The sequence below is a fragment of the Myiozetetes cayanensis genome, unplaced genomic scaffold, assembly GCF_022539395.1.
Source record: "Myiozetetes cayanensis isolate MyiCay16 unplaced genomic scaffold, myiCay2020 scf16, whole genome shotgun sequence".
NCBI lineage: Eukaryota > Metazoa > Chordata > Aves > Passeriformes > Tyrannidae > Myiozetetes > Myiozetetes cayanensis.
Genome location: NW_026087270.1, coordinates 3,455,024 through 3,472,005, shown reverse-complemented (window position 1 = coordinate 3,472,005; position 16,982 = coordinate 3,455,024). Strand labels below are relative to the sequence as shown.

General features: G+C 36.4%; 1 long non-coding RNA gene across 1 annotated transcript; it reads right to left on the bottom strand.

The window, feature by feature from the left end:
• Window positions 1–2,451: 2,451 nt before the first annotated feature.
• Window positions 2,452–16,650, bottom strand: LOC126637980 (uncharacterized). The gene is made up of 3 exons (XR_007628480.1): window positions 16,546–16,650; window positions 2,947–3,007; window positions 2,452–2,549 (listed from the first exon to the last, which is right to left on the bottom strand). It is a non-coding gene; the product is annotated as an uncharacterized LOC126637980 (long non-coding RNA).
• Between the last annotated feature and the right edge of the window lie 332 nt (window positions 16,651–16,982).

The following is a 16,982-nucleotide window of genomic DNA, read 5'->3' as shown; positions in this document are numbered from 1 at the left end:
GTTCATTCTCAGGAGAGACATTTGAGACAGATGCACCCAAGAGAATGCAACTGATGAAAAGGAAAATATTCCAATCTCTTGGCTAAACAATGTGCTTTGTGTAGATTTTTAGTAAGTATTTTAAACAGGAAATTAAAATAAATTGGTAATTGTTGCATGATGCTCATATACCAAGGTGATAAGAATGTTTGGAACATCACACCAAAGTCCAGAAAATTCAAAGTTAATGTTGATGTTCTGAATTTAACAGACCTATTATTCTCATTACTGTTAACAGGAATGTCTAATGGCTGCACTGCAGCTCTGAAAATACTTTCAGAACTAACATCATGAACCTGAACTCAAAGGGAATGTTCATATAGGCTAGATCATTTTATGCCTTTAAAGATGAAGGGCTATACATTGCTGTGCTTTTGTTCTAGAGATCCCAAAGAAGTAAAATCAAAGAAGGTTTTCCAATTTTTTTAACCTTTTTTATCCTCTTCCTTGTTCTATTAATATTTTTTAACCAGAACTGAACTCATCTTTCACAGCATTACATTTATTCATGAGCTCAAGTCACAAAACTACTATGAACTCCAGCCACCTCCAAAGTGAAGGGCGACAAGATGGGACTACAGTTCAGAGTAGGAAGTGAAGCATATCTTATTTCATGGAAGCTACACGGGAATGCTACAACATTAACACATTTTTATCCAGCAGCTTAAATTAATGTAGTGTCAGCATTGACTACAATAAACCTCTTGCAGACTTTTCTCATGTACTTGCTCCACCACACATACAACAAACAAACTAAAACTTTCATTAGTAATTGCACAGCAGCTGCATTAAACCAGAGGATAGCTTAAAAGCAACCATACTTGAAGATCTTAAATGTCTTTTCCAACCAAAATGATTCTGTGATTCCCTGGAGAAAGCATTTTGAGGCATAAGCCCCACATTTCCAGAAGCCACCTCAGAACTCCACTCCCTAACTATAAAGAATATGCAGATGATAGATATCACTATATTAAAAAACAATTACAGCTATTTATTTATTTCCTGGAAGCCAGAACACAACTGCATTTTTAAATAATAAAATCTTCCATTAAACAAAACATCCACTCAAATTTAACTTCAAATGCAAACACTGCTCTCACACAAGTCTGTAGGGAATTTTGGCACTTGTTTCCTCAACAATAAGATCAGGCTGCCTGCCTGGATCTCCCAAGTCCCAGAAGTCTACATTATGTCATTATTATTATTTGTCAGAAGCCTGAGAAATGTGCTAGGCACCTCCCCACATAGATAAAAGGCCGTAATCTTGAAAAAATATGGAAGGCTTATCCTGTTTTCACACTGCCTGTTGGACAGTTTAGGAATGAAGCAGGTGTCTCATATCAAACTCATACGTGAAGTCAAAATATCAAACCCTATCCTAGTTCTTATATTTATATTTTCTTGCAGACCTTTAGGCAGTTCCATTTCTAAGTATTTTCTCTTGCAGTAGACCAAGCTTTTGTTTATGTATATACACATGCAAATAAAATGTTGAAGGCTGTGATGGGTTATCTCTGTTTTTTAGGGATTTTTCATTAATTGTTTGCCCAGAAGTTATAGGTACAACATGTCATGTGGCACTTACTAATGTACTGTAACTATATTAACACAGTGAATGGCAGGGTAAACAGATACATAAAACATTCATAAATGTTGGTGCATCTGTTAGTACTTCCCTACCACTACAACAAAATTCAATATTTTCTTCAAAAGTTTTCCAACATAATTTTCAGTCTCTGAAATACAATATCTGTATAAACTGTGTACATAAGCAATGTAATACATTACATGTACAGCAGCTAAATAGTCTGTGCAAAGTATTGACACATCCTGAAAAAAAAACACCAAAAAACCCCATACTGGTTTGTATCTGAAAAATACTGAAAGCAAGTTTTAAATACAGAAGTATTTTAAACAAAGACACAATATAAATTACTACACAGGTAGTAACACCATGTATAAAAGTGCTTTTAGCCTGAAAGCTTAACATGTCAGAACATTAAAAATCTCAATATCCACATGAGATAAATATCATCTTCATATCAGAAATGAGTAGAGAAACACTTTGTTCCTCCTGAGGAACCTCTGCAGAACCCTGTGATGAAGTGCTGGCCTCAGCTCTGGAGTGTAAACTATCTCCCACTACTTTTTGGGGCTCTTGGAAAAGCCAGAGAACACTTTCATCAAGGGCCAACCTCACATCAGGTCAACTCAACCTCTTTCAAATGCAAAAAAAAAAAAAAAAAAGGTATATTGAATGACAGACTGTACAACACTGGCTATTTTGGAATGTTATGAAGGTTGACTAATGTTCAAGGTGTTTGCCACAATGATGATTTATTCTACTAATGACTGATCCCTGCTAAAAATGTCCAAAATTTGGGAGATATGAGATATTGGCATTAGGTTTACCTCTTTTATTAGTAGTTGAAGTTCTTCTAAAACCATTTTTACTTTGTTTCTTTCTTTATTTCACTCCATGCTGTGCTGTGCATTGATGGACCTGTAAGCTTAACAAAAAAAATAAAATTCTGATTAGTTCTGCAAAAATATCTAAAGACCAAATACAAAATTTTTCAGAGTGATCATTAAAAATCCTAATTTTTTTCTTATCTTTTAAATGCTGCCAGTCTATCACACGGTCCCTGTCAAGCATTACAACAAAAAGAAAGTTCATCAAATTCATAGTTTTCAATTTTTGAAATTCATTTGCATACAAAGTGTATCTTTAAGGGAAAATAACTTGGCAGTGTCAGTGATAGACACAATAGAAGCTTTATCACACTTTTTTAACACATCTAAAAATGTTGCCAAACACTTTAGAATTTAACAGTAAGAGCTGTTACTGCAAGAACAGTAACTTAACATTTATGAAATAGAGGCAGAAGTTTAAAATGCCTGGAATACCTGGTCCCCTTGTGTTGTGATACTGCACATATTCCCCCCTCATTTAGTGATTTTCTTCTATCTGAGAAAAAAAGAAAAACATATCATTTGAACTCTGACTCCTGCAAGTTACTACTGCCTTACTTCATGTTGCAAGTAATGGAACATAAGATACATATTTCCCAGAAGAAATCAGTATCATTGTTTGTTAACTATCTATTTCTGGAACCACAAACAGTGCTTCAGTTTTCCTTCTCCACTGAAAACAGGGATTTTGTGAGCAGCAAGATTGTATTGAGAACTCCAAAACACTGATAGGCTTTTTTATCTCATAAATGAAAGAAGACCCAACAGCTAAACCTTCCTGTACAAAGAGCAGTTGTCCTCAGGAAGACATAACATCTTTTACAGCTAACAATGATCATATTTATACAATCTCAGTAGATGGTGTAAGATTTATAAAAGCAGATTTTCTCTTCTAAGTTTCAAATAGCATACTTGATTATTAATGCTATAATTCTTCTTATCTAAGATAATGAAAACAGACATATCTTTCTGGTAATATTTCACTCTATGACAAAAAGATCAGAAATCAACATCTTGTACTTCACTTTTGCATTGTGAACACTACTAAGGAATTACTATTTCTTTATTTCTACCTACCATTTTGAACAAAAGGGTTGGAAAACACTATATGCTATGAATTATATTCTTGTGTAATATTGGATATAAAGACTTCTTTTAATTTGCATTTGACCTATCACATCTCTTTAAAGTTATGATACAAAACAATGAATGAGCTAATATTTATGGGTAAATTCAGATTCTGTTAATAGAAAAAAACACCAATGTACAGGCTTATCTAAAAAAAAAAAAAAAAATTAAAATACAGCCATTCTAGGTTTCTCTAAGCAATATATTTTCAAAAACATTCATTCTCTTCTAACTTACACTTGAACTTTATATTTTTTAATCTTGAGAAAAAACAATTTGCCAAATCCTACTTGCTCATAGTGCTTCTCTGATTTTAGGTCAGTATATTTATTGAAGTTCTGTGTACTACAAAGGCAGATCAATAAACTTTATGGGCCAAATTTGGACTAATAAAAACAGGTACAACTCCGCTAAAGTTAAATGAATTGTCCCTGCTTGTATTAATGATAAAATTGGGGTTTTATGTTGTATTAAAAAAAGAGAGTGCAAAAATCCTAACAAAGGTTTAAATAGGCAATGCCTCATACATACTTTATCTTAAAACATCTACTTTTAGTTTTTAATTGTAGTGGTGTTCTGTAAAGAAACACGACCTTACAGGGCATTTTCAGGAACAGAACAGTCTATATATTAAAAGGCAGCAAATGATTCATAACTGCTTAGCGGTCAGTCCTGTGGGGCCATGCTTCCCATGTGAAATTTTTTTCTGCATTGCAAACTCTTACATTAAATTGTGATAAATGAAGAGCGGAGGCTATTCATACAAATCAATGACTTTAGTGTATGTGTCATTAGCCTGAGAGATGCAGGCAGCGGTCACTACTATAAATCATGTGATGATCTGCTGTCTGAGACTCGATGCAAGCAAGCAGATGCATTAGGAAGGTTAAAGAATGAAATTAATCTGTGCATTTCCCTTTCTTTCCTTTCTTTTTTTTTTTTTCCCCTTTAGTCACCTGGTCATACGGAAAGAATTAAAATCACATGATCCAAAGTTAAACTAGCTACAGAACAGTAAATTGGCCAAGTTAGATGTCACCTTTCAACTTAAAGTTAATTAAATATTAATGGGATTAATTTATTCATCACCACATGAAAAGTAAAATATATAGAATAGGTAAAATCCACCAGTGCTCCTCACACAGGAGTTGATATTATTAATTGCTTTTAATGCAGACTGTGGCACGAGACCACGTGCAAGAGATCAAGCACACTGCAAAATGTGCTCTGATACTTTTAAGTGCAGCATATTTCTTTCTTCACATTTTATAAATCCAGTGTTTAGTAACCCATGGCCATGCTCTTCATACCAGTACCTTGGAGTGGGTTATGAATATGAGTCAGGTTGAATGTATTACTGATGATGGAATACATTTCCAGATATCTGTGACTGGGAGTGTTAATGGTGAGAGTGTGCAAAAGGGGTCAGGGACAGTAAAAAGAGATATGGACAATATAATTTTAAAACTGGAATTAATGAATTTGGGAAGGCCATATTTGATATAAATGTTAGGCCAAAGCCTTCAGTCTTTACTCAATACTTATTCAGGCAAAACACCCACTGACTTCAGTGACAGATTTCCTGGGATGAGGACTAAATATGCCCCAGGAGTCAGATTGCCCCTTACTTTTACAGAAGCAGAAATTGGGAGGATCATGCAAGAATCCTAGCCCCTGCTGCATCCGTGTAGATCCTGCAGGAGATTATACAAGTCTCCTTCCCAGGGCTCCAGCACTTCCCCTTTGCACTTTACCGCCACTCAGCAAGGACAAGTCGATGCGTTACAGAGCGGAGGCACAGGAGCCAGAGCCGTGCCCAGGACTATCAACACTCAACGTGCTTCTGTGTAGGGCTCCCAAAGTCAAGCAACACATTGGTAAGGACTCCAGGATTTGGCCTCTTATAACCAGGACAGTCTGTAACAAGGAATCCTGAAAAGTCCTGAAGACTCTGCTTTGAGCAGAGTCTGTTGACTGTGGGCGCAATCAAGTGTGAAAGCAAATTAATGACAGAAGTGGCTGCATTTCAAAGGTGCTTGAAGCAGCCCATGGGCATAAAATAGTGCAGAACACCTTTACTCTTATGAAGGGCACTATAAATCAATAAAGTATAAGTTAGCTTGGACAGTGATCAGATAAGTATTGCATGTGCTTAATTCACTTAGTTATCCTTCCGAAAAAGATAATACACTCAATGTAGACATATTTCAATTGAATTGATAGTAGATCTGGATTGAGCAAGCCTAGAGACTGAATTACTTTTATCCATCCCATCAAGAATAAGGATGAAGTTGCAAGCAAAATCAATGTCAGAAAGGTCTTACTGCCTCTTACAATAGCATACCTACTATCACTTATATTGAAATATTCTAAAATTAATAATAATTACTAAGAATAAGCATCTGTCCTGCTATGGAATAAACTTTTAGCATGTTAAAAACTAGTGATGTTAATTCAGTTTTCTAAATCCTTCAAAGACAGAAGAAAAGCACAAAATCTGTTTCATATAATTGCTCAGAGACCACAAAAATTATTAGCTAAAGTTACCAAATAAAGTGTGAGGGGGAAGAATTGCAGTCCGTAGATTTAAAATTACTGTGAGCTGATTCCCCCAGTAAAGCCAGTAGCCTGTGTATTGTTTCACTGTCACTTAATTACCACATTGACTTTGTATGTATTTATTTATATTTGGTAGCATTAAACTTAGGTCACATATCACACACATATTTTAAGTTCATTTTCCTCACCATCATTTGGTTCTCCAGTTGATCCCATCTAGTCATCAGGACTTTGTTACTTTATGTCTAGAGCAGTGATTAAAGTCTAGTGCAAATTCTGGAATAATTTAAATATTCTAAACTCTGCATTGTTGCAGCTCAGCTTCTTCCAGCTACCTAAGCTGGGGCTGATCATACTTTCTTTGGAGAGGTTTGCCTACCTCATAGACTGCAGAACTTCATTAGAAACACTTATTTCTTTCCCAGTGTAAATTCAGTGATTTTAGGAATTCACACAATATTTGCTGTTTAATTTCCTGTAAAGTTCTGTTTCTGCCCATCCCTGAAGCAAGGAAGAGCTGTATTTTAAAAGTAAATGAAAGTAGGAGATGGAAAAGTAAGAGGTGGTTGCCCATTTTAAAACGCAAGTGAATTGACTTTTAGGAAGCAGAAGAGAGCCCTGAAAAACTTTGGTAGCAACCTGTAAAAGTCCCTCTCCATGACCATCTGAATACAAAATAAAAAAATGAAAAATACTGTGTGGATGAAATTGCTCCTTCCTTTTGGAGCAAATCCATGCTTCCTTTTTGGTGACTAATTCCTGATTTTTATATCACACGTCACTTTTGAGTAAATGCCAAAAAAAGAGGCAAAAGCTCTTTACAGTCAGTTGATAGTTTTATACTGTAGGTTTAAATTGTGGGTCGACAGGAAACCTGGTTTTAATTTTTAAGTGTTACATTAGGAATATAAAATATTTCTTACAAAATCAGCTACTTTACTGAACTGCTTGATGCCATACCCAGTTTATTTGCCTGTTTTAGGGACAGCTGGGGGATGTACATCATATTATATGACTGAATCAGGCTCCTTTCAAACCCATAGTATGAATCACCTGCTACCTCAGTATTTCCTCAACACAGCTCTTTCTTTCCAGGTCCTGCCTCACACTGGACTCCATCATGCTGGATACTGATTGCTCTCCTTTCCAATTAGCTTCAAAGTGAAGGCACTCAGGACCTTGCAGAATTAGCTCAGCTCCCTACACGTGTGGCCAAGAGGTTCTTACTCCCTTGGTCCTCCCATGAGCACAAGGATTGCTTTCCCAAGGGCAGGAGCCAGAGCCAAGCCCTTAAACAGCAATTATGGCTCCTTTAAGCTACAAAGACCCTTCTTAGGGACACAACAGGGCCAGAACTTGCTGATGTCCCTTTATACTGGTTGCTTCTAAAGCTGATGACCAGGTGTTGGGATTGCCAACCAGAGGTGTGACTGGCAGGTCACATCCAGGATCCTGGGGGGCTGCAGGAGGAGGCCAACACGGACCCCCGGGCTTGCTGTACCTCCCAATTACCACACAAAAAACTAAAACACAGGGTCATGGATAAAAGCGAATAAATGTTTCTAAATTCTTATCTTAAACACACTTAAGCTTGAAGCTATTTAATTGAGGATTTAAAAGCATGTATGCTTTATGAAGCTGTGGCTACCTGCTTCATTCTCTTGCTCTTATTTTTGCTTTTATCCTTTTAGTCTTGAAGAAGCCTAATTAGAAGCTTGAACAGGGCTCTCTCTCCCTGCCCTTAAATCAGTAATTGGCTTCAGTGCAGAGACTGTCAGGAAATTAACACATCACAACATGACAGCTGTTAATTTTTTCTCCTTATTTGTCATATGAATCACTGCTGATTTGCCAGAGTGCATAACAAATTAGTGGTCTGTAATCAGCGGCCTCTCTCCTGTGTGCAGCACCTACTTGTTTTTCCCCTTTTCTCCTGAAGTCCATTACTTCACTGCTTCAGCAGGAATGACTGTTGCTAGGTGTGTCATTGTCAATAAATCAGAATAAGCAGATGCTAAAAGCGCAAGAAGCTCTTTAAACTTTGATGAAGGCTTTTAGTTACATTTTTAAACTTACACTTGGAACTGATTTCTTTTTTTTTTTTTTTTTAAATTGTCACTCCCTGGCATAATATACCGTCAAGTCTTCGGGTATCATCTTAAGCTTCGCATTCTTCACAACCTAGAGTTCAAAATGTGATTTGCAAAAATTAAAAGAAGATATTTTCATGAAGACAATTCTTAAAATGGTAAGGCCTGCTGTGGACCCCATGCCAATAAATAACAATTAGACACACTGCACAGTGAGATCTCCTTGTTGCCTTGAGATATATTTACTGTATTTTTGTATTATAAACTCCGTTTAATATGTCAGTGTGCTTCACACGCCAATACAACTATATGTATAAAAAAAGCCTTGAGTGCAAATACAAACCCACAAAATTCAGCAAAGAAATGAGTTAAAGTCTATCCTCTAGACTGGTGAAATTCAATCTGAGCATTTTTGGCCCCATTTTTTTTTGTTTGTTTTACTAATGATGATGTGATGTAAATCATTATTTACTAATAATGATATGATGAAGGCCACAAGAACAATATTCAATAGTATGCAAAAGCTGGAACACTTCCTGTATCTCTGAGCTATGCTGACTGTTGTACAAATGACAGTTTAAGAGGTCTGCAGTTGGCTGGTGTTCTCCTAAAATTGAAAACACTTTAGAAATATAAACTGGAAAGACTGAACCTTAAATTATCTGACATATATTACTAAACTGAATAGACCCATTATGTACTCACTATTTTGTGTCTCAGATAAATTAAAATAAAACCAGGAATATGATAGATTTCTTTAGCAAAAGGACCTAGTATGGACTCTGTCTTATGTTTCTTAATTTGTTTTGAAACACGCTTAAAGCACAAGATCCCCATAATTTTTTTTAGTGTTCGTGAAATAGTTTTTTTCATTACATCCAACCTGACCAAACTACTTAAAAAGCAAGAACAATGGAAAATGGAAGTTAAACACTGCACAACCTCTTGTATACATCACACCTTTTTCTCAGGGCTCAAACACTCCACCCCTTCTCCTCCAGGAAGACAAAGTGGGGGGGAAAAATGCTTGCAATGGTACCTGAAGGCTGGGTGTTCCTGAAGAAGGTCATCCTCACACCAGGAGGCAGGAGGGGATCCCAACGCTCTGTGAGGTCACTCCTGTAAGGCCCTGGCCCAGATCCAGCAAAGCACTTACACACCTGCTCTGCTTTTAAGGTGAGTGTGTATCCAAGTGCCTCAGAGACAAAGTGCTCGGTGCCTCACAGTGCTGTTTGCATATGTTTATGAGTGAGATTTATGTCGGGATTCACAGACATCACACACTGCACCAGTGCTCCGACTCCATGGCTGCTGTTGCAATTTTCTACTTGACAATTATAATTTAAACATTTCAAAGTCTCTTCAGAAGAATTTTTTCCCCACAGTTAATGGGTGTTTTGTATTTACATGTTCGCACAAACATGAAGTGGTTATTTTCATGACAATAATTATTTTTAAAATCTAAGGAGTTGAATTATTTATCAGCATTACATGTATCTTATGCTATGATTTCTGCTTTATGAAGCAATGAAGGTTTAACTACTTGTAGGGGTTTAGAATAAAGCCTTGATATTTGCATTTTTAAAAACAACTTGAGTTTTTAAAAAAACTTTTTTCTTCATTAAGAAAAGGCATCCTATTTCCGAAATTCTGTTTTGTTGCTCAGTCTTAATAAATATTTTTTGAATAAAATGTAAACATTCCATTTGCTCCATTATGCCTTGATTTAAAAACACCACCTTAATTTTTTATTTACCTTACAAAATCAGTTACCCTGAAAAGACCTTAAATTAGCAATTATGAAGTGTGTGCAGTATAGGGCAACTCTTCCAGCCTTTTTGAAATACCACTACAAAGTGAACCTCAATACTGACTAAAAGGAGTTCCTTGACCTGCTGTAGTACCAATGCACAGAGGGACTGTATTGGCATCCCCAAGTCTTTAATAGGGCATCTGTAGCAGACAGCCTTTGTGTAGAAAGGTCACAAGTGAACACTGTTTACTGAGACTATAAATTACTATTTTTTTTAGCCTAACCAGACTCTACAAGTCAAAAGCAGTACTAAGAAAATTATGGTGAACCAATATCTGTTTCAAAATTCAGAATTTAAAAAAATCCTTTTCAGTAACAATTGAGAAAAAGCCAGAAAAATCAACTAAGGACAAAACCTTATCAAAACCAAAGTCACATAGGAACACTGGACAACAATGAATTACCTACAGGTTTTCAAAGTCCCTGTCATGAGGAAAATAATTGCACAACACCCAACAAATGTGAGGTCACTGTGTAGATGGGCAGCACTCATTTGCTCATCTCACTGCTTTATGAGCACCTCTGGCTGCATCATCTCCAAAATAAACCATCACTAATCAAAATTCAGAGCAGAGAAATTACCAGCTGTGCCCGGTCAGAAGTGGAAGGAGTTGTCAGGTTACAGACAATGTGACACTTATGTTTTGCTATGCCTTGCTGGGGTGGGGTTCTCTATATTTTAGGGTGAGACCCTAAAATTTTCATTAGGTCACTTGTGGTACCAATACTTGCTTAAGTGATGAATTGAAGGGACAATGTTTGGTTGTAGCTCAGACAGGTTGGCCACTGTGTTGCTGTTTAATAAATCACAAGCAAGTATAGTAGACTTGGTATTTAGTATTAAACTTCCATTCTGCCCCCAAGAAGATTTCAGGAGCCTGTTATTAATGGTCTCAAAATAAATAAATAATAAAACAATGCATTTGCCAGTGATTATAAATATACCATAAACCAGCATGTACATTTAAATTAAGTAATAAGATGTTCTTAAGGGCAATTGACAACAACAGGAAATTTTACTGGGAAGCCTCAGTTGTCTGTGTTTCCATTATCATGAATCTAAAGTGAGATTCCTTCAAAAGTTCTGAAAATCTGCAGAAGTTAAAAAAAATATAAATAAATTTAGCAAAACATGCACACGTAAAAGCCTTAAAAGTAGGAATCTTTCCCTAAGGGATGTAGAGAGGGAATAGATAGGAATTATTTTCTATTAATACTCAAAAATTCTGAGAGTCACACCGAAACACTAAAAAGAATCATTATGCTGATTTAGTAAGACATATAAACTTGCATTCTAGCTCCCTGGGTACCCAACTTGAGGCCTTAAAGAAGCCTTAAGGAATACATGTAATGAGCTTTATGCTCCTGAGCCTTAATTTTTTCTCCTTTCCCACTCATACTTTCTAAAATTTCAACAATAAATATTTCTGATAACTTTTATGAAATAATATTTTAATGCTGTTTTTCAGGTAATGTTTTTTAAAAGATGAGTGGGAGGAATTTGAGCTATGATTTTAGGCATCTTATTATACAGAAAAAGGAAGAGTCTTTCCAGACTGAGGAACTGGGTTTATATGAAGACTTGCTGTGCTAATGTCTAAAATCTTAACAGTGTTTCACCCTTCTGGAAAAAGTGAGGGTCATCAGTAAAAGATAAGTAGGACTTACTTCCTGTTTAATATTGCTCTTCAAAAATATTCACCTCTCTTTATTAAAGTTCTTAGATGGCCATGAAAAATACACCTGGAAAGATAACTATCCACTGCCTAATACAATGATTTAACATCAGTCTAATCTTATCTAGTGACTACTGGCAATTAGTGCCAGGAGAACAAATTAGAAGCTGTTTTGTATATCAGATCATCACAGCATTTCAAAACACCTTCTCTGTTTAACAAACATTTCTGCATCTCTTATGGTATGCTGGAATATCTTTAATTACAATGCCATTAATTTGTAAAAGTCATATTGTCCATCTGGGGTCCTCCAACTGTGGAAGAGTATTTGCAAAATTGGAGAACGGTATTAACACCTGTCAGAATGTAAAAGGCTGGCTCAGCCTTCAATTAAAGAAATGATGAATTTTCTTTCTTTCTTTCTCTTTCTTTCTTTTTCTTTCTTTCTTTCTATTTCTTTCTTTCTTTCTTTTTCTTTCTCGCTCTCTTTCTTTCTTTTCCTTGTCACAGGCAGAATGTTTTTAAGGCATAATGCAGAATCTCATCTTTGAGGCCTTCAATGGGCCACCCCCATTGAAGTAAGAAAATCAGTAGTGGGAAGACTGCAAAAAGGTGGTGTAAAAGTCAAATCAGCAGAAAGTGAAAGCAGTTTCTAGTGGTGTAGTACCACAGTAGTAGCTTGCTGACACCAATTTCCTCAAGCATGTTTGGTATCTTTTCAGAGTCGATACAGTCCTGCTTCTCACCACTGGCACTTGCACCAAAGCATGACAAGGGCCATATCACCAAGCCCCAGGACAGCACGGTGAGTCCTACAACAGAGGAGGGCAGGTTGAAATCCTGCTGAAGTCAGGCTTGATTAACCCCCAAACAGAACTGCAGCAATTAGGAGGGAGCAGTACACACTCTGGGTGATGGCCCAAAGGAGGGACTGGGAGGTAGCTGCCCATCTAGGAGGATACACAGCCCCTGGCAGGGACTGCTGGCGTGAAGTGGGGCAGGTGAATGAAAGAACATCAGAGCTGAGTACTCCAGGTCCCAAGAACTGCCACTGTGCCTCATGCTTAGCTTGTCTGATTAGTGATAATTAAGAGTCTAGGGAAAAGTAAACTGCACTGGAAAAAGGAAATGAGTACTAGCAAAGAGAGATGGTGCAAATTCTGCTGCACAGTGGAGCTTAGAGATATTTTGGGAGATCTTTGTTTTAGGACAGAGCAGAGTTTTGGGATATAATACTGATGTTCCTAAAAATCCTTTCTGTTAAGTGTTCCTGGAAGGGATTTACATCAGAAGATACTCAAAAGAGCCCATGCAGCTCCAAAATTGATGTCTAGGTTATTTTCTAGAAGGACAAGAGTTGTTTGTTTATGTCTAGACCAGAAATTTCCTGGAAATATATAAGCATGTGTTTTGTAAGACATCAAGCTGAAAGCGATATCCAGTAAGTCCCTGCATTTATTCTATTCCAAAAGGTCATTCTGAAACTGAGTAACAAGAGGGCAAAAAAGAAAAGGAGGTACTTTGAAAGTTATTAAGCAGCTTTATAAACCAAAATAGTCCAATTTACTTTGGGGGATGGTGATTGCTACATTATTCAGAGAAAATTGCTGAGCTTTTTGCTGCATTACAGAATCTCTATATTTCTTGTAGAATATAGAAGAAAAAAAAAATTGTGCAAGTCCTAAAATGTGGAATCCAAAGCTAAAGAATTTACTTTAAAGTCACAGAATGTTTAGCTATTACATGACCTATAAACATTTTTGTTTCATGAGTGAATGTTTAATCTAGCACAATACTGTTCCAAAGGAAACCATTAATAGCAACATTTTGTAGCAGTTGTGTGCATGTCCCCACTGGACCTCTAAATGAAGTCTGCATAAGGACTGTAAAGGTAGTAACCCTGCAGCTACAGCTATAATTATCAGGATTTAATGGTGTTTATGAATGACTTGCTATGAGTCAAAGGATAATAGTACGTCTTATTAAAAATTTATTCCAAGTTATTTTTACAAAACTTTACTCATTTACATGTCACCAATGATTGTTCTTTTAAATGAAACAATAGAACAATAAGGAACATTTAGACTTCAAGAGAAATCCTAGCACAGGGTCATTATATAATGAGTCACTAAAAACAAACAAACAACATGTAATCTTTCTATTATAGCAATTAAAAATATAAGCCTAAAAGTGAACGTGTGGAGTAAAAAATAAAAAAATAAATAATAATAAAAAACCGACCTTTAGTGCCATATAAAAATAATGCTAAACTCCAGTTCTGATTCACTAAGATAAATGACCACAGATCTTTTTAGCAGCTAATGACTCAATATGATCCAAATGGAACTACAGCCAGATGGCACATGTGATTCGTGGAACATGGCTATCAGATCAACCACAAACCTGAATAAGCTAATGTAGTTCAAGTTGAATTAACTAATAATTCCCAGGAAGTAAACATTTCAAATTAAAGAAATCCAAGGAATCTTTTTGTTTTTCCTTTACAACCTTAACAGTAATATGCTCATAACAAAAAAGGAACTTCATGTATTCTAGGTCAGAGAAAAGGGAGATGGAGAATCAAGATTCCTTTCCAAACTTTTTTCCAGTTAGTTAGTGGTTTAGATCCAACAGAGCCACTTTAGTCTGATATTTCTGTACTCTCTTCACCCCCAACTTTAGTCTCCAGTAGAATCTTTAGATATTACCTAAACTTTAACAATTATAAATAAAGATTTTTTTCTTCTAGAACAAGTCTATATGTTGCATTATTTTAGCACATGGATAAGAGAGTGCTTTAAAGCCATGACTAGAAAACAACTATCAGGACTTCCAGATTCTGCGTATATCTACCACTGATATAGTGTCCAAGAAATCTAAAACTCCCAGGAAAATTAAATATATTGATTGTTCAAAAATATTCACCATGTGTTTGAGTTGTCATCTATCTAAGACCAACTTCCTAAAGAGCTGTTAGTGAAACTAAGTCACTACAGTTAGTCAAGAGGTCTGGTGTGTTTTCCTCTAGTTGCACAATTTCGCCCACCAGATCAATGCAATATATAAATTATCTTGCTTATCTTAATATTTTGGATTTCATGCTGGAACAAAGAGGTTTAAGAATCAGCACTGCTTTAATACAGAATGGTGAGGACGCCCTGGAAAATGATTAAGGGATATGAGGAAGGAGGCAGCAGGTGCAGTGAGAGGAGAAGCAGTAAAAGGCAGAACCAGTGAACTGTTACCCAATAGTACGATGGTAAAAGTATGAACATTCATTTTTGCTTGACGAATATTTAAGTGCTTATAATTAAAACATGCTCTTAAGGACATTGTGATCAGGAAGAAAATCTGAAAAAAGACACAAATACACTCCAATCAAAAATAGTCTCAGTATAAATGAATAACTGGAGATTTTTTAAACTCGTCACTGTTCTGATCCTTAGCTAACCCTCAGAGACATGTTGTTGTAAAGGTTAATTAATTAAAGTGCACAGAAATGATTATTTGAGAGCTGCTAGGTAAGTGCAAAGTACTGTTACTATAGGTTAATATTTTGCTCTTAGGGCACAGCCATGTTTGACACCAACGTGCATTACATTCTGAGACAAACAGTTTCAAAGCTCAGGGCCTTATCCTACTTCTGCTGAAGTAAATGGGAATCTTTCTGTGGGTGTTAAAGACCTTTGGATCTAGCTCTGAGGATACAGCTGTATGGTATAAAGCCATCTCCTGGCTCCATTAGCGTGTGCCTCTGGCTTAAGACAGCTAATCTGTTTTGCTTCTCAGGCCAGCTAATTAGATCAGCAGATATAGGATCCAGCCTGTGAATCTTCAGAGGAATGCCACTGCTCTGTACAGGACTAAGCACAGAACACAGAGGGAATTTGGTAAAAAACAAATGAGTTCAAAAGTGGCAAGTACCCCCTGGTTCCCAAGGACACCACGGAAATTCACAGACGCTCAACATCACTGGCCACGGGTCAGATTTGAGCCACTTCCAGATGACACTTTGTCTCTGATATCAGTAATTCCATTGTACTGCAATCAGGCTTTTGTTCACAGAACTTCAGCAGTTTGCTAAGAGCTCTCTCATCTCCACACAAGCACCTCGACCCCTTGCACATTCACCTGACAAGAGCTATGACACACAACCAAGAAGACACAAAAGAATTCTGAGACCAGCCTACCAGCATTTCTTTCCCTCTGCAATTAGCAGAAAACAGCTAAACTATTTTCCTCATTGCACAGAACAGGATGGAGTTTATGGCTTTCTCTTTGAAGCCCCTGAGACTTTAGAACTTGCTCCCTGTAACTCAAAAAAGCCCACATTTAGGGCCTCTCCAGGGATGCAGCAAGACATCTGTTTGATTTGGGAATCCGAGATGAGAAGGGATGAAAAGCAATGGTTAGTTCCCTTGGAAGTGAGTACAGTTCTGTTAAGGTTTAATCTAATTTAATTGACCATATAATTAAAAATGTTATGCTTTTAGAGCCTTGGACAGACACCTTTATCATTTTATACTTGAGCAAATAAATAAGAAGTTCAGAGCTGAATTTGAAGTCAGAATTCAAAATTCAGGATTGGTTGGACTTAAGCTTAAGAACTATTTCACACATCACAAAAATATACTTGTAGAGTATAACTGGTGCAACAAGAATATTCTCATAATGCTGTAATAAGAAATATGCACAAAGTAAAACCTACAGTGGAACATGTGAACAGTGAAAATGCTGGTCCTGTTCATTGTGACATGGATTATTTTACCTGGTGCAGCAAACAGGAAGTCCATCTACTGATTAAGATGCTGGGACAGATGTTTCCAAAGCTTAGGGACCTGATGTTCTCCATCCATTTCCCCTATACATCCTGGAAACAAGCAGCATTGAAATTCTGTTAAAAATGAACAGAAGGGAATTATCTATGAAAATGTTTATTTAAGGAATATTTGAAAATGAATATACATATTTTATCTGTCCTTTTCACTCAACTAAGCAAAAAAAAACACACAAGGAGCTGCCTGATTCCTCAGTTATTATCTTCCAAGAAAAATCAACTGGTACAGATGAAAAGGTAGAAGAAAAATCAACAGTGTTTTCTCAGCTATTGTGTAGAATCACCTTATCAATTATTAAGAATTAATAAGAATTGTAAGAATTAAAAGACTGATTTGGAAACACAGACATGGAACAAACTAGGATATA